We start from the raw sequence: 22,881 nt of genomic DNA, 5'->3' as shown, positions 1-22,881 counted from the left end.
GCGTGTATAGTGTGTGCACGCGCGCGTGTATAGTGTGTGTGTGCGCGCGCGTATAGTGTGTGTGTGTGCGCGCACGTGTATAGTGTGTGTGCGCGCGCGTGTATAGTGTGTGTGCGCGCGCGTGTATAGTGTGTGTGCGCGCGCGTGTATAGTGTGTGTGCGCGCGCGTGTATAGTGTGTGTGTGTATGTGTGTATAGTGAGTGTGTAGTGTGTATAGTGAGTGTATATAATGTGTGTGTGTGTGTGTGTGTATATATATATAATGTGTGTATGTGTGTATAGTGTGTATGTGTGTGTATAGTGTGTGTATATAGTGTGTGTGTGTGTATAGTGTGTGTGTATAGTGTGTATAGTGTGTGTGTGTAGTGTGTGTGTAGTGTGTGTGTAGTGTGTGTATATAGTGTGTGTAGTGTGTGTATATAGTGTGTGTGTGTGTGTGTATATAGTGTGTGTGTGTGTATATAGTGTGTATATAGTGTGTGTGTGTGTGTGTGTGTGTGTGTATAGTGTGTGCGCGCGCCTCTCTGCTGGGGCAATGACGTCACAGGTGGAAGTGAGGGGCTGCACTCACAATCAATGGGGGACTTTTAGTTCTGCATTGAACGTGCCAGGGAGTATGGGATCAACCCCAGATTTGGATTTCGGCGGACCTGGATTATGGATGTCACAGGGAATTAAATTTGAAAAGATGGCGTCTATTGTGTTCTAATTTCTATTTTTATGTCTTTTCAGGGTCAACTTTGGAGAATGTTGGGGGACATCTAAATGGATTACGGCGGACCTTTAGCATTTTAATAATTTTGTTAATAAATTGGTCAACGAGGGATGGCGTCGGGGGGTTTTTTGTTCTAATAAAAAGTATTACTTTCAAATAAAGGAATTCGTAATGGGGGTGTCTACTAGATACCCACCCATTACTAATACCAGGACTTGATGTCAGCTGGCAATTCACAGCTGTTATCAACCCCATATATTACCCCGTTTGCCACCGCACCAAGGCAACGGGATGAGTTGGGGCGAAGCGCCAGTATTGGCACGTCTAATGGATGTGCCACTTCTGGGGCAGCTGCAGCCTGCTATTTTTAGGCTGGGGAGTGTCCAATAACAGTGGACCTCCCTAGTCTGAGAATATCAGACCCCAGCTGTCCGCTTTACCTTGGCTGGTGATCCAATTTGGGTGGGGGGACCCCACTTTTTTTGTTTTAAATTATTTATTTAATGTAAAATAACAGCGTGGGGTGCCCTCTGTTTTGGATTACCAGCCAAGGTGAAGCTGCCAGCTGTGGTTTGCAGGCTGCAGCCATCTACTTTACCCTAGCTGGCTACAAAAATAGGCGGAACCCCACGCTATTTTTTTTTTAATTATTTTTTGGCTAAATACAAGGCTAGGCACCCTTTAGTGATGAAAGTCACTAAAGGGTGCCAGCTTAGAATATGCAGGGGGGTGGGACATTATATAGGTCTTTCTCATCTATCTCTCTATCTATTCATCTATCCATCTTTCCCTCTATCCATTATCTGTCTATCGATTATCTATCTAATATCTATATTATTTATTGCAGTTCAGCATAAACTGCAGGTCCGCCGAAATCCAAATCTGGGGTTGATCCCATACTCCCTGGCACGTTCAATGCAGAACTAAAAGTCCCGCATTGATTGTGAATGCAGCCCCTCACTTCCACCTGTGACGTCATTGCCCCAGCAGAGAGGCGCGCACACACACACTACACACACACACTATATACAGACACACACACTATATACATATACACACACACACACACACACTATACACACACACACACACACTATATACACACACACACTATATATATATATATACACACACACACACACACACACACTATACACACACACACACACTATATATACACACACACTATATACACACACACTATACACACACACACTATATACACACACACTATATACACACTGTGAGGTAGCGTCCACCAATGTGATAAATGGTCGCTATATGTCACAGTGGAGAAGGTCGCTGCGATATTAAACTGAAGAGTTTGCTATGGGACTTGTAGTTCCACAAAGGCTTGTTTCTGCATATAAGGGTCAGGTTCCCTTTAATAATGCCTGTGTGCTGTGCGGTCTGGAGAATCCACATACCCTTGCCTATGGGTGTGTCTGACACAGGTCTTAATTAGCTTGTTTGGCACAGGGAATCGGTGTGTGTGTTTTGGAGCAGTGTATTAGAAGCACTGCATGAGGAGCAGCCTCAGGCAGGTAAAGAGGCTGCTACTCTCAGAGAGGTTGGAGCCTCTGGAAGGAACCTGCCTAAGGAAGCATAGGTTGCCTTCAACCATCTGGAACTGAGTGTGTGGAGGCTGAGGGAGCTCCACTCTGACACTCGTCGTGTCTAAACCTGAGCGGACGGTCCGCTACAAAGACTGACCAGAAATCCGTGTCTCCTGGGGAGACAGCCATACCTTCACTATGGACATTTAAATGGACTTGAAGCCCACGGCATGTGAAGGTGTTTAGTTTACCTTTTCCTTTAAGCCAGGAGAGGCTTCATTGTGTTTTGGAAGGGCAGTTTATGTTGGTTACTAATAAACTGCTGCATTTTTGAGAGAGACTGTGTTGCCTGTGTATGCCTAAGCTACCCTGCATTGCTGCAAGCGAGTAAAACCCCCAGGTTGCAGGGTGCAGCCTTACATATGGTGCTAGACTGCGGGCAGCAATCCAGGCAGCTCGTCTAGCAACTGCTGAGGTGTTGTTCCTGTGGATCAGCCAGGTCCACGAAGGGTTTTTTTTCTCTGCTGTCTACACACTGCAAGGAAGTGTTGCCTGTGGATCGGCGAGTCCATGAAAACAATTTTCAAAGCTGTTTGCAGTGGATCGGCGGGTCCACGAAAATCGTGTCGGCGCACTCAAGCAGCTGGCGGTGGATCGGCGGGTCCACGAACAGGGACAGCGTACTCCAGCTGCTGGTGGTGAATCTCTGCAGGGTTCCATGCTGCAGTGGCGAGAGACCAGTGACTGGAGGTTCCAGGCCAACCCGGAATTGCGGGGCCCTGTTTGGTGAGCAGTGATACACCACAGGCTGGAGATCCTGGTTGTACGGGCGGTACAACCTGGAAAGGTTAGTGGTTCTCCAACCCCCTCCCCCCTCTTTAGACCACCGGGTATTACCCATTGGAGCGCCCCTCCTGTTTGTTTTCTTGTTTCAGCATGGAGGGTGCACAAATGGACGCTATGGAGGAGCTGTACGAGTTCCTTGTGCGTGGACAGCAGGAGCCATCAGTGCGCACCGATGTGGCAGCAGTGGACCAGTTGATGAACTCCCTTCTGGGGCCAGTACGAACACAGGGTGCCCAGCGACATAAAGGGGAACTGTGTGAACTGGGGTCTAAAGACACTGCAAGGAAGCCACAGAAACCCCAAAAGGGGGCGGAGTCCCAGAAAGGGGTGGTTACTCAAAAGGGGGCGGGGTCCCAGAGAACAATGGTGGCACAAAAATGGGCGGAGCATCCCAAATCCGAAGGTGTAGTGGCACCAATGGACAGTAGCCAAGGACAATGGTGTTCATGCTATACGTGTCCGGTCTGCGGTACAGACTGCCCGGCTGACGAGAAGTCACGTCTGTGTTCTGTGGAAGTTGATGGCAAATGTGTGACTGGGCTGGTAGACTCGGTGAGCTTGGTGTCCCTGGTGAGGGCCACGCTCGATAACTACTCGATTCTAGGAAGAATGGAAGCCAGCTGCAGACATGGGAACATTGGAGAGTATCCACGGTCCCGAGTGGTTGTTGAGATGGATGGGGTGTTAGGACCCGTTAATGTTGGGGTAGTGCCTGACTTACATCCCATTATAATAGGCCGGGACTTTAATTTTTTTGAGGACTTGTGGTCGATGGCGGAAATGGCCAGCTGCTTGTGTAAAAGCCGGAAAGGCTCAAAGGAAGCCCTATCACAGCGGGAGGCTGAAAGTGTTCCTAGTAGTATGATATTATGTAATAAGGGGAAGACCGTGCCTACTAGAGGTGACAGTACTAAGTTAGGGGTAACCAAAGAAAGAGATGGACATGCCCCCCCTAGGGATATGACGTTTACAGTAACAAAGGATAGTGTGACTGTTAAAAAAACGGGAGAGCTCCAGACAGGGGGTTCAACACTTGGTTAAGTGGGGGCTTGTTAGTCCAGAACACCAGGGGGACTGACGATGACTCCAGTAAAGACACTGACTTTACTAAAGTGACAAATGAGTACAGTGACGTACTGATGAGCAAAGAGGGGAAAACCTCCCGTCACCGAAGGCGCAAGAGGCGCAGAGGGGCGGAGCAAGCTACAACCTCTGACAATATGGTCCAGATAGAGACAGTGTCGTGTATTTCTGCCCAAAGTGTGGATTCCCTTCCAGAATCTGAGTGTGCAGAGAAGGTTGAGAAAGGCACGTTGCCGATAGCAACCGCTAATGTAGAGTCGAACAGCAAAATCATGCCAAAGAAAGATGAGTCTGAGCTGGAACTGACACATTGTAACAACAGAAATCAGCAGGGTGAAAACGCAGAAAAGGAGCCGACCAAGGAAGTACTGGTGGTATCCCCTATGATTTCACAGTGTGAAGCTGATGGTCTGTTGAGTGTAAGCACTATAGGATATCAAATCCTGGAAAGTACTGTAAGAGATGACATCCTAGAGAGTGTTGGTGGAAGAAAAATCCACAAAGGTCATGGTGAGCAGACCGGTGAACTATCTAGTGCTAGGGTGGATAACAGTGAATACAGCCCCAAAGCTCTAAGAGGAACAGAGTACTGTGGTGAAGGGTGTGACACCCTGGTAGAAGGCGATGTTGTGAACTCCCAAGCGAGGGCAGAGGGTGACACTGCAGAGACCCAAGAGGAAGTTGAAGGCAATGCAGTGAAGTCTGTTGTAATAGCCAATTTATGACAACCCAAGTGAATGAAATTCAATATAGCAACAAGGTTGAAAAGTACAAAAATCTCCTAGGAGACACTAGCATAAAACTTAACATTTATTTAAGACCTAAATAAAAAGTGAACAGGGTCACTAGTAGTCGTGATTAATAATAAAACACACATCTGGAGTATGATCCCAGCCTCATATAAGTCAGTACCGTTATGTGTAATAAATGTAGAAACATACAGCATCTGACATAAGCTATTCAGAGATCAACCTCAGTGCACGCGACACAGATTGAATCCATGTATATAGTGGTCATATCAGACCTAATCCACTCCAAATATAACCTCAGCTCACTCATATAGTGGGACTTGGAGCGGTCATGGACAGTGAGATCCAAACCTGCCACTTAAGCTTCAGGAAACCACCCTCATTCAACCATGGGGGTCCTACTGTAGCACAAAAGGAAAGGTCTCACCAAATCCAGGTGGGCTTCATTCAATTATAGTAAACCTGCATCCAATGTGCTCCTTACTCCGGTTTACCAAATTATAAAGCAACCTACTTCCGACGCGTTTCATGAGATCTTCAGGGAAGCATTATTTAGTAGTCCATATTCATAGAGGTAATCAGTCCTCAAGAACTGACACCGTCGGACTGAGGATAAAATCCAGAAAAACACACCATCAGTCCATCATTCAAACAAATCTAAACAAAAAAGTGCTGAATCCCAAAGGGACACTCACCAAATCAATCCTTCGGATCCTGGTCCTAGCTCAAATTGACCGCCCATTACCGGACGCAGACTAGAACAAATAAATCACTATAAGTCCACCAATCTAAACCTAATCATAGAAGGAATCCCAAAACGGGAGCACTCACCATACACGTCCTCCATATGTAGTTTCAGTTTAAATGTGCCGCGCTCCAACACCATGGGCAGCGCCATTTTATATCACGCGCACATGCGCAGTGTACCCTATTCAAGCGAGTGACGTATCTACCGGAAACCCATGAAACCGGAAGTTAATACGTCATCTTACACGGCCGACACATCATCGAATAGTGCCAATGCCCACATCCGGTAATACTACATCCGGATTCCGGAACGCAAACCGGAACACCACATCATATTGATCCCTTCTGCGTCCCACCATGGCTTGCGTTCCATAACAGTAATAGATAGGTACAAGACCCATCCATATCCACATTAAAGTCTACCCGTAGCGGTATACAAACCTCTTCATATCAAAAATATACCAAAAATTACAGTGACAATACGGCGAGAAACCCCTCTTCCTCCTAGAAAAACTTCCATCAGCTCAGGGGTACGGCGATGGGGAGTTGTTGTGCCCCATCGTATGCCAACTTATTCCTGGGCTGGTGGGAGGAGAAGGTGGTCTTTGGTGGTAAACTTGACACGGAGGATGTGGTAATGTGGGTCAGGTTTATTGACGATATTTTTGTAATCTGGAAGGGCTGTGAAGATGGTTTCAGGGAGTTTGTGGGCTCACTGAATGTGAATGATTTAGGACTGAGGTTCACCTTTGAGATGCACCGGAGTAGACTGGCCTTTCTGGATGTCCTTGTGGAGAGGGGACCTGAGGGGAAACTTATGACTAGTACTTATAGGAAAGAAACATCATCTAACTCATTGTTAAGATGGGAGAGTGCGCACCCCAGGTCGCACAAAAAGGGCATCCCGAAGGGCCAATTTATCAGAATGAGACGGAACTGCTCGAGTGATGAGGCATTTGGGGTACAGGCAGTAGATTTAACGAGGCGACTGGAAGAGAGGGGCTACCCTACGAGGGAAGTCAGGAGAGCCTTTGAATCAGTGCGTCAGATGGACCGCACGAGTGTCCTGAACCCTAGGCCCAAGAAGGAAGACCCGAAAGAATCTTTAAGATATATCACCACTTACAATAATGGAGCAATGGGTTTACGTAATATTCTGTGTAAACACTGGCCAATTCTGAAAATGGATCCGACTGTTGGAAAGTATATACCTGACAACCCTTCAATTACGTATCGTAAGGCTAGGTCCTTAAAGGATAGACTGGTTCACAGTTTCTTCAAGGAGGACAGGCCATCATGGTTGACATGTGGGGTGAAGGGATGCTTTAAATGTCACAACTGTGTGAATTGTTTCCTTATTGAAGAGGGCAAGGCCTTTAGTGGTGGGTCAAATGAGAGGACCTTTGAGATCAGGTCATTGATTACATGCAGGACTAAAGGGGTTATATATAGAGTGAAGTGCCCCTGCAACAAATGGTATATAGGAAAAACCATCAGGGAATTGAGGAAGAGGGTGGGTGAACACAAGAACGACATCCGAAACAGGAATGATACCCCGCTGGCTAGACACATTAATGCCCATCATGAAGGGAACGAGAATTGCATTAGAGTAATGGGTATTGATCATATCAAGCCACCGCCAAGAGGAGGGAATTGGGATAAGATGATTCTTCGCAAGGAATGTTTCTGGATTTATACATTGGGCACCATGGCCCCGGCTGGCCTTAACGAACAACTTTCTTTTACCCCCTTTTTAGGTACACCTTAGCTGGTAGGAATAAGCCAGGAGGGTCAGCCGACGGTGAGTGGGGGCGCCAACGGCGTAGGTTTCTAAGGTGCCGACCTCCGCAGGTAGGTAGGGATAGACCCCTGAGTGAGGGTTAGGTGCAGTATGCACTTAGCTCCCCTTCCTTCCTCCCTTTTTCCTCTGTTCTTTCTTCCTTCTTTTTTGATGTTTTCTGTATTTCTGAGCAGGGTGAGTATAAACCCCTTTAGGATATTCACAATCGGAGATGACTTTTTCTTGTATGTAGGATGTGATGGCCTGTCCTCTTTTTAGATTAACTGTCCCTTGAGTAAGTGTTTGAAAATGGGACAGGAACAGATTTTAAGTTTTTTTACCATCTTCCCCCTTCAGGCCTGGTTTCATGGCACTCTATGTGGCAGTATGATGGAAGAGGTTTTTCTTCCGGATATTTTGTAACATGTAGAGTATGTCAGTTTTTCTAGGAGGAAGAGGGGTTTCTCGCTGTATTGTCACTGTAATTTTTGGTGTATTTTTGATATGAAGAGGTTTGTATACCGCTACGGGTAGACTTTAATGTGGATATGGATGGGTCTTGTACCTATCTATTACTGTTATGGAACGCAAGCCATGGTGGGACGCAGAAGGGATCAATATGATGTGTTGTTCCGGTTTGCGTTCCGGAATCCGGATGTAGTATTACCGGATGTGGGCATTGGCACTATTCGATGATGTGTCGGCCGTGTAAGATGACGTATGAACTTCCGGTTTCATGGGTTTCCGGTAGATACGTCACTCGCTTGAATAGGGTACACTGCGCATGTGCGCGTGATATTAAATGGCGCTGCCCATGGTGTTGGAGCGCGGCACATTTAAACTGAAACTACATATGGAGGACGTGTATGGTGAGTGCTGCCGTTTTGGGATTCCTTCTATGATTAGGTTTAGATTGGTGGACTTATAGTGATTTATTTGTTCTAGTCTGCGTCCGGTAATGGGCGGTTAATTTGAGCTAGGACCAGGATCCGAAGGATTGATTTGGTGAGTGTCCCTTTGGGATTCAGCACTTTTTTGTTTAGATTTGTTTGAATGATGGACTGATGGTGTGTTTTTCTGGATTTTATCCTCAGTCCGACGGTGTCAGTTCTTGAGGACTGATTACCTCTATGAATATGGACTACTAAATAATGCTTCCCTGAAGATCTCATGAAACGCGTCGGAAGTAGGTTGCTTTATAATTTGGTAAACCGGAGTAAGGAGCACATTGGATGCAGGTTTACTATAATTGAATGAAGCCCGCCTGGATTTGGTGAGATCTTTCCTTTTGTGCTACAGTAGGACCCCCATGGTTGAATGAGGGTGGTTTCCTGAAGCTTAAGTGGCAGGTTTGGATCTCACTGTCCATGACCGCTCCAAGTCCCACTATATAAGTGAGCTGAGGTTATATTTGGAGTGGATTAGGTCTGATATGACCACTATATACATGGATTCAATCTGTGTCGCGTGCACTGAGGTTGATCTCTGAATAGCTTATGTTAGATGCTGTATGTTTCTACATTTATTACACATAACGGTACTGACTTATATGAGGCTGGGATCATACTCCAGATGTGTGTTTTATTATTAATCACGACTACTAGTGACCCTGTTCACTTTTTATTTAGGTCTTAAATAAATGTTAAGTTTTATGCTAGTGTCTCCTAGGAGATTTTTGTACTTTTCAACCTTGTTGCTATATTGAATGCAGTGAAGTCCCAAGACACAGCTGGTGCTGTAAAAGTGGAAAGAGCCTCTGAAGAAGAGGTGAGGTCTGGACGTGAGGTCTCATCAGAAGCTGAGAGCCTGACTGACTTGGTGGGTAAGACCAAGACTGCAGACAAGAAGATTGACTCAGCTAAGAGCCTGAAACCCAAAGGCTCTGAGGCTGGGGCTGAGCCCATGGAGAGTGTAACTCAAAAGGTGAAGCCTTTGGTGAAGAATATAGAAGGAGGCAAGAGACCTCAGGAACAGTCTAGTGTCCTTGAAAGTAAAGGAAGCAGACCAGTCTTCAAGTATCTGATAGATGTGCCGGAAGACTTAAGAGAAGCCTGTGCCAGTGAGAAGGTGCATGAGAGATTTCAGAAGGCAGTAGGAGCCTATAAAGTGTACTTTGCCCCAGAGTCTTGTCGGTTGGTGGTATGCTCTGTAAGTGATGTCACAAAGAAGCGGGTGGCTATCCTGGGTGGCATGCACCTACAGTGTCTTCGCACGAAGTGGCTCATCTCTACAAAGATGGAAGAAGACACCAGACGATTGGGCATATGAAGCGGCTCACCGCAGCGTTTCAGGAAGTGGTGGTTGTGAAGAAACCATTAATTGGGCTTGCAATAAGAGGGCTGAGAAGTAACATTCAGCAAGCCAGGAAGGTTCCAGGTATTACAGCTATTGAAGTTGAAGAAAATAGTGGAACATTCCGAATCTATGGGAAAACTGCAGAAGCAGTCAAGACAGCTCGAAGGTTGTTGGAGTTTGTGGAGGAGGTCACACAAGTGCCCAGAGAACTGGTCAAGAAACTGATTGGAAGAGTCATGCAGGAGATGGTTGATACGTCCGGAGTGACGAGAGTAAGAATTAATATTCATAATGAAGGCAGGATACTCTGAAGTCAGTATGGTTCCCTGTGTCATTGTGGGAACAAAGAAGTGTGTTGAAAATATACGAGTTCTCCTAGAATACCGACTGGGATACCTGGAAGAACTAAAGCAATTGAATCTTGATAGACAGAAGATTGCAGAGAAACTTTGTCAAGTTAGTGTGAGGTCGCGACCGCTTTCGGGCCAGGACCCAAAGAAGTGCGGTCCACCTGGTGACTGTGTTGCTTCAGATGGCAAAGGAAGCAGGTCCTGTAGTAAAAGGAGCCAAGGTTATAGAGGACCTATTTATACATCGGGCTGTAGCACAGACTCTGAAGACTCTAAGCCCTCTAAGACAATGTCCGAAGGAAAGCGTGGCGCTTGGGACATGTCTCTAGCCAAAAATGGCATTGAGAAAGTGAACAATCAGAGCAACGGACAAAGATGTCCTAGAAGAGCCCAATATCGATCTGCAAACAGAGAATGCATCGGGTCTAGTTATGGCAGAACCTCAGGGCTGATGTACCCAAACAGTAGCCCCTCTAGTGGACTGAATAGCGCAGGGTCAAGCCGCACAGTAGTTACGACAAAGAGTGTCTCACTACCACACTGACCGTTTGAGACGGTCATGGAGAGATAGGTCTGACCAGGGACCGTGTCTGAGAAGTGGGTTTCCTGTGAAGGGTTTGGTGACGGACGGTATGTCGAGAACTGGAGCTCAAGGTTGTCAAAGTGGGCCCTCTCAACTGGTAGGGCAAGGTGACCCTGATGCCCCGTCTCGAGGCCCCTGTAGGGTATCGAGTGTTCAACCCTACAAGTTTGAACAGAGGGGGGGATATGTGAGGTAGCGGACCACCAATGTGGTAAATGGTCGCTATATGTCACAGTGGAGAAGGTCGCTGCGATATTAAACTGAAGAGGTTGCTATGGGACTTGTAGTTCCACAAAGGCTTGTTTCTGCATATAAGGGTCAGGTTCCCTTTAATAAAGAAAGCCATGGAACCCATAGGGTGGAGGGGCGACATGACTAGAGGGAAGGGAAGGAGTGATGGGGTTAATAAGAACAGAAATGTTAGTGTATAGTGCAGAGAAAGGGATTGGTGGGTAGGAGGAGTTTCTCTGGAGGAAGAGGTGGGACAGATGAGGGGTGTAAGTATAGGAAATTTGGCTTACCCCCTTCTCTTGATTTCCGGATATGGAGCGATCCGGACATGCGACGGGGCTGCTGTCCGGGACCGGCGGATTCACCATGGCAGTGCACGGGCCCCTGGCAGCACGGTCCCACGTCTTGGCTGCCGGGGGTTAACCCGTCGGCACTTTCCCCTCGCTCCCCTGTCAGCAGCGGGCGGCGTGCCCCCCCCCCTTGCTTCATTTCAGGTACTTGCCGTGTGCGGGGGGAGGGAGGAGGAGACGTGAGAGCCCCTTCGGGGACCCTCCGCGGCAGTGGCGTGGACGGCGGCGATGCTCTGCTGCTGCTCCGGCCGCGGGAGGAATCTCTGTCCGGCCGCGGCAGCCGGGAGGGGGGCGTGGCTAGTCTGCGGCCTACTTCCGGTTTCGAGCCGCGGCCTGGATTGCGGGATGCGGCGGCTCCCGGACGGGGAGAGCGCCCGGCTGTGGACGGAGGCCAGCTTTCCCCCCGCGGACGGTGGGGGGGGGCCGCGGAGCTGCAGTTAGTGGTGGGTCCGGCACCAGGGCAGGCAAGCCTGGTGCGACAGGTGCCCAGGAGGCGGCGGTGAGGGGGGGGTGACGGCAAGGGCCCTGCAGTTCCGGCCCGGTCACCCAGAGCAGGGTGCAGCTCCCGGCCGCGGCGGTCTCCCCCAGAAGGGGGAGGGCCCGGTGGACAGAGGCTTTCGTGGTCCCAGGAGGGCTGGATGCAGCGGCTCCTGGCCAGGAGAACGCCCGGCGAGGACAGATGCCGGCGTTACACCCCCCCCTCCCCGCGGGTGGCGGGAGGAGGGGGGCCGGGGGGCTGCAGCCAGCAGGGGGTCCGGCACCAGGGCAGGCGAGCCTGGTGCAACGGATGCCCGGGATGCGTCGGTACGTGGGGGTGACGGCGGGGGACCTGCGGTCCCTGCCTGGTTACCCAGATCAGGCATGCAGCTCCCGGCAGCGGCGATCTCCCCCAGGAGGGGGATGGCCCGTAAACGGATGCTTTCTGGGCCCAGGAGGGCAGGATGCGGTGGTGGCTCTAGATGGGAGTCTGCTGGCAGCGGGTCGGGCCACAGGTACCCTCCCCGTCCTTGCAGGCAGCCGGGGGGGGGGGTGTCGGGCCAGAAGAGGAGGCCCGCGGTGGCAGCCCGTGGGACGTGACGGTTTCCGGGGTTTTCGCCGCGGGACAGAAGATGGAGTTTGGAGGACAGTACTCATGCGGCGTACCAGGAGGACGGCCGTGGTGGTGGCAGCGCTGCGGCGGCATCTGCGTTACATGAGCCAGAGGCGGTCGGCTCCAGTGAGCAGGAGGAGGAAGCGGCGACGGAAGATTCGGATGTCCGGATGGCGGAGGATGGCGTGACTTTATTCCAGGATACGCCGGGTCGCGGTCGGGTGAGACGGCCGTGGATTCGGTAGGGTTGGGACACAGTTGGTGGGGGGGGCGGCTGCGGACACGGCAGCGCCAAGGGGTTCTGTGATTTCGACCAGGTATGGGGTTTTACTGCAGGGGATGGTGTATACGGTTGCGGAGAGTGCGCATGCGCCGCCGGCGGCATGGACGGGATCGGGGGTAGTAGGCGCAGGTACAGCAGGCAGAGTGAAGGCGCATGTGGCGGCAGGGGAGCGTTTTCGGGCAGAGGCGGCAAGGGCTGTAACAGAGTAAGTGGTGAGGAAAGAAGAGGGGGATGAGGCGGTGCATCTGAATGACAGTGGCCAAGTGAGAGGCATGGGTGTTTCGAAGGCCCGCTGGGGGGCTCACCTGCTGGAGGATGTGAGGGATAAGATTTGAATGGGGAGAGTGTAGAAATACTTTCGCTGCTCCCCCTGGAACAGCGTCACCTGGATAAGGTCAAGCCGAGTGACTCCAGGAAGGAGGAGTAGAGGGAGGGGTAGCGCCATTATAGGCTCTCCCCTCGTACATTTGCAACGTGGCTGCGGGCATTTGCGTTTTGGTGTGTGTATATCGGGAGAAGGAATTGGGTACTTGTTCGGCATGGTTTGGTTATATGGATGCATTTGGGTAGGCTTGTTCGGTTATATGGTGGTTTAGCCTGGCTTTTGTACGCCGAGTAATTTCGGCAGGGAAAGGGGTTGCGTGTGAGTATGCGGTAGGATCATACGGGCATATCCTTATGGATGCGGTTGATGGCGGCTTCTAGTCAGCCCTTCCGGGGGGCAGTTGGGTGTTCGGGACTTGGAATCCCAGCGAACCGGACTATGGGGGTTTGTTGGGGGGCAGTAGATTGGCGGGCAGTGCAGATTTGGCGCAGCCGGTGGTCTTAAGCATAAGTGTTCGGGCTGGGGAAAGAGACATAGTAATTCCCGCGATTTGGCATTCTGTTGGTGTTGGTGGATCTTCGCCTCCTTATTGGAATTGGCGCTTGGCTAGGGGACGCCCGGATGTTGTTAGGGGAAAGTGGGGTAAGAAAGTGGCTTTGGGCAGGATGGGTGGCCATTCAGGGTCCCTTCTTCTCATGATTGGGTTTCTGTTGGGGGTAGTGCCAAAAAGGAGCTGAATATATTTCGGCTTGTTCAACAAACGTATCTTATCCGGAGGAGTCATTGGTGTATGCCTGCTTTGCTCCAGAATTATCGGCGGTTTATTATGTGTCGTTTGACGAAGTGTGGGGATTTGGTAAACGCGGTGAGCCGTGGAGCATTGATGGTGAAGGCGGATGTGGAGGCAACATTTCGGTTGTTACTGGTCCACCCTGCCAGCCAGCAGTTCTGGTGCTGCTGTGGGATGGGAGTTCTTACGTTGATCGGTGTTTGCTGACGGGTTGTTCCATTTCGTGTTCCTATTTGAGGCGGTTATTTCTTCGTGCAGTGGGTGGTGGGTGGGGTGTCCAAGCTTACATCACTCATTCATTATAGGATGATTCTCTTTTGCATTGGGTCGGCGGGTCCGATGATTTGGGTGGGTTGTTGTTTCATTGCAGCAGGTGGCGGATACCCCTTTTGACGTTCTGTTGGCGCAGGAAGGAACTGGAGGTCCAGTGTCAGTGATGCGGTTGGTGGGGGATAGAGATTGATGTTATGGCTATGGAGTGTGGGCCTCGTGGGTAATGGTGTGGTCCTATGGGCTGCGATAGAGGCAGTTAGATCGGCTAAGACGGTGCGGTTTAAGGTGGTGCAGTCTTTGTTGGGGCAGTTGAACTGCGGGTGCAGAGTTACGCCGATGGGGCGTGTGTTTGCGGGACGGCTGTCGACGGCCGTGCCAAGGGTGCAGCCATCGGCTCATTATATGGGGGAGCACGAGGGAGATCAAGGATGATCTGATGGTGTAGGATGTTTTCTTAGGGTGATTCAATGGTCGCACGTTGTGGCTAGGTGAGGTGGTACTTCATGGAACGTTGCAGCTGTACTAGGATGCAGCGGGACCGGTTGGTTGGTTTGGCATGGTGGGTATTGCCTCCAATTGGTGGTGGTGGTCGAGTTGTGGGGGTGATCAGTTTTCTGAGAGGAAGGTGGGCTGTCATAGTGACTATCAGTGCTGGTGGATTCGATTACTGGTTTGTTGGCTAATTCTGGGCCAAGGGTGGTGTATTTGCGGCATTTGGTTCTCAAATGTATGCGGTGTAAAAAAAAAAAAAAAAATTATTACAGGTGTGGCATAACCTGTGGCGGGGGTCAACAAAAGGGTAGCTGTGGCTTTATTTTGTTTCGGTTCCGCAGGTCTCGGGAGTTGAAGCCGGGGGCGGACGAGGTTGGAACGGGGTGGCCAGGAGGGCTTGTAGACTCTGGTGAGGTGTGTTTTGGGAGCTTGTTCAGGACCTCGGTGACTGAGTTCACTTGGTGTTGATATACCGAAGTGTGGGCGGCATGGATAACGTTGTTGGGACCAGGTTTTGGGAGGGGCCCGGTGGTGTGTTTGGTGGTATTGTTGGCAGCGGTAAGTAACACATTTTCAGGTTGGTCGGTTGGCATCAGCAGTGGTCCATGGGGTGTTGGCTGTGGCTTTTGGTTGAAGTCTAGGGGTGAGAGGGATGTTTTTGCAGGATTTTCGGCTGCGGTAAGGCCTTGAAGGGTTTTCGCAGGGGTGTGAGGGAGCCGGATGCAAGGGTCCGATCTCCTTTGTGGTGTTACAGCATTTTGGGGAGTGATTTGTGGTTGATATGTTCATCTGATCGTGAGCAGGTCTGTGTTTCCTTTTGCCCAAAACAGTTGGTGTTAGCCTTGTATGGGGCGTTGCGGATCGGGGGTTGGTCGGCCCATCTACGGTTAGGGGCGGTGGTTTGATGTTGGAAGTGGGGCCTGCGGTGGGGCAGGGGGTTGAGCGCTGACTTTGTCACGCACAAACAACGGATCAGCCAGGTTGTGAAGGTTGGTGATGTTGTACGCGGTCCTGGTTGCGGAATCATGTCGGGTGGCCCAGGCCGGTTGTTGTGGCATGCGGATGGTACCCCCCCCCACCCCCCCCCCCCCCTGTTTTTTTACGGTGCCAGGTTTTGGCAGTGCTGGAGACTTGCTTGAAAGGGGCGGGGGTGGGCGCTCGGAGTACTACGGGTCGCATTCCTTCTGGAGTGGGGTTGCCACGGAGGCCCCTCGGTGTGGTCTCGGGAAAGTGTTTGTGAGCTGTATTGGGAGGGAGGAGCCCTCTTGTTTTCGTCGTTACGTTTGGCCTCAGTTGTTATCGTGTTAAGGCCAACGGGGGGGTTTTGAGTCTTTTTGGAAGTGGAGCATGTTTGGTTAGCATTAGTGATGAGCGAGCATGCTTGTCACTACTCGGTACTCGCACGAGTATCGCTGTACTCGGGCTGCTCGGCGGGGACCGAGTAATCTCGCGATACTCGTGCTGTACTCGTGGTCTTCATTTCTGCATGTTGGCGCTCTTTTGAGAGCCAGCCCTCATGCAGGGATTGGCTGGCAGACCACTGCAATGCCACAGCCCTGTTAGTTGTGGAATTGCAGTGATTGGCCGGCCTGCACAGCGTGACCGAGCCTTTATATCGGCCGGCGCGCTGTGCTCTGCTCACAGCTATCCAGACTGTCAGTGCAGGGAGAGTGTCGCTGATTCAGGGAAAGCTTTGCGGCCCTTTATAGCTTTTTCAGTTGCAGGGCTGCAAACAGTGTGACCAAAAGTCCTTCTCAGGACTATTCTAGTTGTATACAGGCAGGCAGGGTATAGCCAGGTCGGAGTACAGTAGCAGAGTCCTTCTCAGGACTACTGTTGCTATATACAGGCAGGGTATAGCCAGGTCTGAATACAGGCTAGTGACCAAAAGAGTCCTTGTCAGGACTATTGTACCAGTATACAGGCAGGCAGGCAGGCAGGGTAGTGGTGACCGTATACCAGCCTTCATCATATCTGGGGCTGGTGTACACAGTGTAAAACAGTCCAGATAGTGTCTGACTTGTCTGTAATTGTCGCTCCCCAAAAAAACCTGTTAGGTTCTTATTGCGTCCGTGCTTGGTTTTTAAAACCGCACGTGTGTGCCTGTTGGTGGCAGCGTACAGGTGCACTTGTGTGCAATTTCCAGAAACTTTAATATAACGCACAAGTAGTGAATATACACGTCAGCAGTGCACAGCATTGCAAAATGCGCAAGGGCATTGGCAAGGAACAAGGAAGTGGACGTGATGGTGGTGCAGGCAGAGGCCGAGGTCGTGGGCAAGCTCTAATTTCGCCACAACAAAGGGCCACATCTAGTCGCTCGCACGTCCTGTCCCAAATTCTTGGGGACCGCAGCAGTACACCGCTCTTGAACCAAGACCAGTGTCAACAGGTTGTTAGTTGGATAGCAGATAATGCTTCCAGTCAGATTGGCACCACCACAAACACTCTGTCTTCCACACGGTCAAGTGTCAGTAGCCGTGATACTGCACCGCACATTTCTGAACCTGATCCTCCTTCCTACCACCAGGCTGAGTACACGTCCTCCTCGGACATTAATGATCCCACACTTGGACACTCGGAAGAGCTGTTCACGTTTCCATTCACACATTCTGGCCTCTCGCCAGCTCATATTGAAGTGGGTCATGAGGAGATCGTCTGTACAGATGGCCAAATATTTGAGCAGCCACGTTCTCACGAAGTTGGCAACGTGTCTCAACAAGTGGTGGACGATGATGAGACACAATTGTCGGGAAGTCAGGAGGAGGAGCAGGGTGCGGAAGAGGAAGACGACGTGGTGGATGATCCAGTAACTGACCCAACCTGGCAGGAGGATATGCAGAGCGAGGACAGCAGTGCACAGGGGGAGGGAGGCGTAGCATCACAACAGGCAGTAAGAAGCAGGGTGGTGGCCCCAGGCAGAAGTCAGGCAACCGTTCCCCGGAACAACACGACGACACAAGGTGCCTGTACAAATGTTAGGTCTTCCCGAGTCTGGCAGTTTTTTAAGTTGGATCCAGATGATTCAAAAAAGGCCATTTGCAACACCTGCCGTGCCAGCATCAGCAGGGGTACCAAAACTAGCAGCCTGACCACCACCAGCATGATCAGGCACATGTCAGCCAAGCACCCGACTTTGTGGGAAGTACAACAGAGTCGAGGAGCAGTGCTTGCTGATGTCACTGCTACGTCTTCGCTGGTTGTGCATGCGAGCTAATCCCCTGTCCATGCTGCCTGCGAACAAGCCTCCTCCACTCCTGCAGTTGCCTACGCAGAAAGAACACCATCATCAAGCACGTCCTTGTCCCAGCGCAGCGTTCAGTTATCCATTCAGCAAACCTTTGAACGCAGGCGCAAATACACTGCCAACACCCCACATGCCACAGTTCTAAATGCTAACATTTCGCGACTGCTTGCGCTGGAAATGTTGCCTTTTAGGCTGGTGGAGACAGAAGCATTCCGTGACCTGATGGCGGCAGCTGTCCCACGTTACTCGGTCCCCAGCCGCCACTATTTCTCCCGGTGTGCCGTCCCCGCGTTGCATAACCACGTGTCACAAAACATCACACGTGCCCTGAACAACGCTGTTTCACCCAAGGTCCACCTAACCACAGACACGTGGACAAGTGCTTGTGGGCAAGGCCGCTACATCTCGTTGACGGCACACTGGGTTAATATTGTGGAAGCTGGGACCCAGTCTGAGCGAGGGACGGAACACGTCCTTCCCACACCAAGGTTTGCAGGCCCTACCTCAGTCAGTGTTTCACCCACACTCTACAGCTCCGGAATGTCATGCTCTTCAGCCTCCTCCTCCTGCGCATCCTCATCCACTGTGCCCTCCACACCAGTCACAAGCTGGAAGCACTGCAGCACTGCCTCGGCGAAGCGGCAACAGGCTGTGCTGAAGCTAATCTGCATAGGTGACAAACCCCACAATGCAGAAGAGCTGTGGACAGCTCTGAAACAGCAGGCAGATCACTGGCTCACACCTCTGAACCTAAAGCCAGGAAAGGTCGTGTGTGACAATGGCCGGAACCTGGTGGCGGCTTTGAGGCAAGGCCAGCTGACACATGTTCCATGCGTGGCCCATGTGCTCAACCTCGTGGTTTAGCGGTTTATAAAGTCATACCCAGAGCTGTCTGATCTGCTGGTAAAAGTTCGCCGCCTGTCTGCACATTTTCGAAAGTCACCTACTGCTTCAGCCGGCCTTGCCGGCTTTCAGCGCCGTTTGCATCTTCCGGCTCACAGACTGGTGTGTGATGTCCCCACGCGTTGGAATTCAACTCTGCACATGTTGGTCAGGATATGTGAGCAGAAGAGGGCAGTTGTTGAGTACCTGCATCACCTAAGCCGTCGGGAAATGGGTCAAACTCCACACATAACACCTGAGGAGTGGAGATGGATGTCAGACCTATGTACCATCCTCCAAAACTTTGAGGACTCCACCAAGATGGTGAGTGGTGATGACGCCATTATTAGCGTCACCATACCGCTACTCTGCCTTCTAAAACGGTCTCTGCTGAAAAACAAACATGATGCATTGCAGGCGGAGCGCGATAAGTTGCAGCAAGAAACAGTAGTGGGTGTGGGTGATAACACACAGCCCAGCCTCGTCTCATCACAATGTGCAGTGGAGGACTATGACGAGGAGAAGGATGAAGACATGGAGCAACTCTCCGGCCAAATTGAGGATATGACATGCACACCAGTCATATCCTCGGTTCAGCGTGGCTGGCCAGAGGACAGGGTAGATGAGGAGGAGGAGGAGGAGGAGGACAGCATGTTCAGTCATCTTGTTGGTCAGGCTACTGAAGTCCTGGCTGTTAAGAGTCTGGCGCACATGGCTGACTTTATGGTAAGCTGCCTGTCTCGTGACCCTCGCGTTAAGAACATCTTGGCCGACAATCATTACTGGTTGGTAACACTGTTAGACCCACGCTACAAGGAGAACTTTTTGTCTCTTATTCCCGTGGAGGAGAGGTCAACCAAAATGCAGCAGTTCCGGAAGGCCATACTCACGGAAGTAGGCAAAGCATTCCCCTCACAAAACGCTAGCGGCATAGGTCAGGAATCAGTGGACAACCGAGGCGTACAGCCGAGAGGGGCACAAGTCCAATCCGCCAGAGGTAGGGGAACAGTCTTTAAGATGTGGGACAGTTTTCTCAGCCCCTCACGTACCACAGCCCCTGAGGTGCGGGGTAGTGCCACAAGAAATCCTAAGTTTGCCCAGATGCTGAAGGAGTACCTTGCAGATCGAACAACTGTACTCCGACATTCCTCTGTGCCTTACAATTATTGGGTATCCAAGCTGGACACGTGGCATGAATTGGCTCTCTACGCCTTGGAAGTCCTGGCCTGCCCTGCTGCTAGCGTTTTGTCAGAGCGTGTTTTTAGTGCCGCAGGTGGAATCATTACAGATAAACGCACCCGCCTGTCAACTGAAAATGCTGACAGGCTGACTCTGATCAAGATGAACAAGGGTTGGATTGGGCCAGACTTCACCACACCACCAGCAAATGAGAGCGGAATTTAAAGTTTGCCATGTACCTCCACTCACCCATGGGTACACACTTCTGGACTTTGGATAATCGCTGGACTGCTCCTCCTTCTCCTCATGTGCCACCATGATGATGACCGTTACAAATTGCAATACTTAGGCCTTTGTTTCAGGTATACCCCCAGTGGTAAATTTTTTCGCCCATTCTTTGCAGAATGGACATTACAACGACAGGAGACCCGCTCCTTTGCAATGGGAACAATGTTTTGAGGCCCTCATGCACGTCTCTACCCAGGGACAACGTGGAGCCTCCCAATTTTTGGCTGCCCTGCCTAAGGGCTATACTATAATACACCCACTTCCTTAAAATGGACACTTAATGTTTTGAGGCCCTCATGCACGTCTCTACCCAGGGACAACGTGGAGCCTCCCAATTTTTGGCTGCCCTGCCTAAGGGCTATACTATAATACACCCACTTCCTTAAAATGGACACTTAATGTTTTGAGGCCCTCATGCACGTCTCTACCCAGGGACAACGTGGAGCCTCCCAATTTTTGGCTGCCCTGCCTAAGGGCTATACTATAATACACCCACTTCCTTAAAATGGACACTTAATGTTTTGAGGCCCTCATGCACGTCTCTACCCAGGGACAACGTGGAGCCTCCCAATTTTTGGCTGCCCTGCCTAAGGGCTATACTATAATACACCCACTTCCTTAAAATGGACACTTAATGTTTTGAGGCCCTCATGCACGTCTCTACCCAGGGACAACGTGGAGCCTCCCAATTTTTGGCTGCCCTGCCTAAGGGCTATACTATAATACACCCACTTCCTTAAAATGGACACTTAATGTTTTGAGGCCCTCATGCACGTCTCTACCCAGGGACAACGTGGAGCCTCCCAATTTTTGGCTGCCCTGGCAAAGGGCTATACTGAAATAGACCCACTTCCTTACAATGGGCACTTCAGGTTTACAGGCCATCATGCACGTCTCTATCCAGGGACAATGTGGAGCCTCCCAATTTTTGGCTGCCCTGGCAAAGGGCTATACTGAAATAGACCCACTTCCTTACAATGGGCACTTCAGGTTTACAGGCCATCATGCACGTCTCTATCCAGGGACAATGTGGAGCCTCCCAATTTTTGGCTACCCTGGCAAAGGGCTATACTGAAATAGACCCACTTCCTTACAATGGGCACTTCAGGTTTACAGGCCATCATGCACGTCTCTATCCAGGGACAATGTGGAGCCTCCCAATTTTTGGCTGCCCTGGCAAAGGGCTATACTGAAATAGACCCACTTCCTTACAATGGGCACTTCAGGTTTACAGGCCATCATGCACGTCTCTATCCAGGGACAATGTGGAGCCTCCCAATTTTTGGCTGCCCTGGCAAAGGGCTATACTGAAATAGACCCACTTCCTTACAATGGGCACTTCAGGTTTACAGGCCATCATGCACGTCTCTATCCAGGGACAATGTGGAGCCTCCCAATTTGTGGCTGCCCTGGCAAAGGGCTATACTGAAATAGACCCACTTCCTTACAATGGGCACTTCAGGTTTACAGGCCATCATGCACGTCTGTATGCAGGGGCATTGGTGAACCTCACAATTTTGGACTGCCCTGGCAAAGGAAAATACTACAAAGACTCACTTCCTCAAAATGGGCACATTAGACTCAAGAGGCCTTCATGTACGTCTCTTCTCAGGGACATCGGAGTGCCACACAATGTTTTCACGTAAAATCTTTCATGTATTAATCTCAAAAAGTAACATACACCAGCTCTATCTCACTATAGGGTATGTGCCCTTAACATTTCTGCCATGAAAAATCATTTTGGGGTCATTTTGGAAGGTTTTCTGGTGAGTCCGTAAAAATGGCGTGAAACGCGGACAAAATTGTTCACAGCTGTGACTTTTGAGTGATAAATGCTTCAAGGGGTCTTCCCCATGCTGTTGCCATGTCATTTGAGCACTCTTCTGAGACTTTTGTGACATTTTTAGGGTTTCTCCATGCTGCCGGGGGGTCATTTCACAAAAATACTCGGGTCTCCCATAGGATAACATTGGGCTCGTTGCTCGGGCCGAGTACACGAGTATCTTGGGAGGCTCGGCCCGAGCTTCGAGCACCCGAGCTTTTTAGTACTCGCTCATCACTAGTTAGCATATCCGGTTGGTGTTTTATCTGTGGGGTTTATAACCTGTGGGGTGGTGGTGCATGTGTGCCTCATTTGGTTCTTCGGGCACTAGTTTGTCGGGGGGTTCGGCGGGCTGAGGCTCGCCCGAATTTTCGCCAGCTGGGTCTGGACGGGGCTGATAGTGCTGGTCCTATATGTGGGAGGCAGCGATTTGGTGGCCCGGGCATCTCGGGAGTTAATTAAGAAGATTAAAAAAAAAAATAAATAAATAAAATTTTATACATATATTGGTTTGTTGCATCTGTGGAAGATATACCCCGGCTACACCGTGGGTGGTTTGATAGTGTGACCAAGTGGACTGGAGGGGGCTCGTTCGGTAGCTGCTCTCACTCGAGCCTATGGGGTTGCGGCACTGTGAGTTGGTGTCGCTGATTTGGTGGTTTCGGTGATGCAATGGGGGTGCATTTTAATAATATTGGTGCTGTTTGTGGCGCTGGGATTGCTAGAGGTGTGGCACAAGTTTTGGTGTGTGGCGGGTCCAGGCCACGTAAGGAGTCACGTGCCCTGTCCTGTGGCGGGGGGTAGGTCTGGTCCAGAGGCGGTTGAAGGCAATGTTAACTGTACTGAGGGACACCATCTTGGTATGGTGGCTCCGGGTTCCGGGATGTTGCAGACACGGGGTTCTGCAAAGTTGGGGGTATTAAT

Source organism: Anomaloglossus baeobatrachus, chromosome 1 (genome assembly GCF_048569485.1).
Source record: "Anomaloglossus baeobatrachus isolate aAnoBae1 chromosome 1, aAnoBae1.hap1, whole genome shotgun sequence".
NCBI classification, from domain to species: domain Eukaryota; kingdom Metazoa; phylum Chordata; class Amphibia; order Anura; family Aromobatidae; genus Anomaloglossus; species Anomaloglossus baeobatrachus.
The sequence above is the reverse complement of the archived record's forward strand: the minus strand, read 5'-3'. Positions refer to the sequence as shown.